At 37.8% G+C, this 1,948-nt stretch overlaps 1 pseudogene; it reads left to right on the top strand.

The window, feature by feature from the left end:
* The first annotated feature begins 216 nt into the window (after nt 1-216).
* LOC143669617 (tyrosyl-DNA phosphodiesterase 2 pseudogene) lies at nt 217-1,376 on the top strand (annotated as a pseudogene).
* Nucleotides 1,377-1,948: the final 572 nt, after the last annotated feature.

The raw sequence follows: 1,948 nt of genomic DNA, 5'->3' as shown, positions 1-1,948 counted from the left end.
AATAAGAAGGGAGAAGGGTGTAGACAGAAAAATAGTTGAAGAATAAAGGCTAAAATTTTCAAAATTTTTTCAACCCTATAAACCTACAGATCCTAGAAACTCAGCCAGTGTAAAGTGGGATAAGCACAAAGAAAGCCACGTAAAGGAATATCACAATCAAATTGCTAAAAATCAGTGATGAAGAGAAATTCTTAATTGCAACTATAATAGGAAGATATGTTACTTGCAGGAAGAAGAAAGGTAAGGCATACTTCTTGTTGGAAACAATGCAAGCCAGAAAAGGTGAAGCAACATATTTTAAGTCCCGTTAGGGAAAACTCCTAGAATTCTATATGCAGTAAAACTATCTTTCAAGAATGAGAGCAGGAGGGGTGCTAAGCGATGGAGCAGGAAGGAGCCCAGGGTGAAGAAACCTGCGTGCGGACTTTGCCTCCGTGGCGAGATGCGACACGGCCGTGGCTCAGGGCTACCCGGCAAAGAAAGACTGGGAGATGGAAAGAGAGCTCAACTCGTTTGAGCCTGCGTGGAGGGCAAGCGGTCCGAAGACGCCCTCTGAGCCCAAGATCTGTGTTGACCTAAGCAACGAAAATATAACTGATTCCTTTCAGTCTAAAATCAGCTCATCTGAAAATATTCACCAAGAAGATGACAGTATGTTCTCTTTAATTACCTGGAATATCGAAGGATGGGATCTAAATAAGGTGTAAGACAGGACTCGAGGAGTGTCTTCTTATTTAACTTTGTACAGCCCAAATGTGATATTTCTACAGGAAGTTATTCCTCCATCTGTGGCTACCTAAACAATAGAGCAAGAAGTTATGAGATTATTACGGGTCGTAAAGAAGGATATTCCACAGCTATAATGTTGAAAAAAATCAAGAGCGAAATGAAAACGCCAAGAGATTATTTCTTTTCCAAGTATCAAAATGATGAGAAACCTTTTGTGTGTGCATGTGAATGTGTCAGAAAATGAACTCTGCTTTATGAGTTCCCACTTGGAAAGTACCACAGGGCATGCTAAGGAACGAATCAATCAGTCAAAAGTGGTTTTAAAGAAAATGCAAGCATCTCCAGAGTCAGCTACAGTTATATTTGCAGGAGATACAAATTTAAGGAATCAAGTTACCAAATGTACAAGAACATTTTGGATGTCTCGGGGCTTTATACTGAGCATTACCAGTATACGTGGGATACACAAATGAACTCTCATCTTGGAATACCTGCTACTTATAAATTTCGTTTTGATCAAATATTTTTCAGAGTACCAGTAGAAGGGAGCCACGTTATTCCTTGACATTTGCACCTACTTGGACTGGAAAAACTGGACTGTGGCAGATTTCCTAGGTAGTCTATGCAGCTTAGATATAATATTGTAAGCTGCTTTTCAAAGATGAGTTTTAAATGTACTGTGTAATTTTGTTCTGGACTTTAGCAAATATGATTTTTATCTGTCTGGAAAAGTATGTTTAATGTGGAGAAATTAGTATATGGGATCACTGTAAAAGAAGAAAATCCTGTGACTTTTATTTCATGCATTGTGTCCTCAGATTTCCGAACTAAATATTAATGTTTATATAAACTAAAGCGGACTCATATTCAGAATATGAGGCCTCTTAATGAAAAGCACAAAGACTATCAGAGCTTTCAGATGTGGTCCCAGTGTCAGCTGGGTTCCAAGCAGGGGGCCAATTATCGTCTCAGGTTACACTTTGTACTTGATTTGTTTTTTCAAGCCCACACTAGAATTGTTAATATTTTAAATAAGTCTGCAAAAGAAAACTATTTTTTAATGTCAGAAGAGGTTACTGAGTCCTTGGAACCAGGTCTTTTAATTATATTTTGCAAATTCAGATCATCTTAAATGGAAAAGTTAAGTGGAAGACAATTATCCTACATCAGACTTCTTTTGTCAGCTAACAGCGTATAAAGAAATTTTATGACTTAGAAA

This window comes from Tamandua tetradactyla, chromosome 26 (assembly GCF_023851605.1).
Source record: "Tamandua tetradactyla isolate mTamTet1 chromosome 26, mTamTet1.pri, whole genome shotgun sequence".
Classification (NCBI taxonomy): Eukaryota; Metazoa; Chordata; class Mammalia; order Pilosa; family Myrmecophagidae; genus Tamandua; species Tamandua tetradactyla.
The sequence above is the reverse complement of the archived record's forward strand: the minus strand, read 5'-3'. Positions and strand labels throughout refer to the sequence as shown.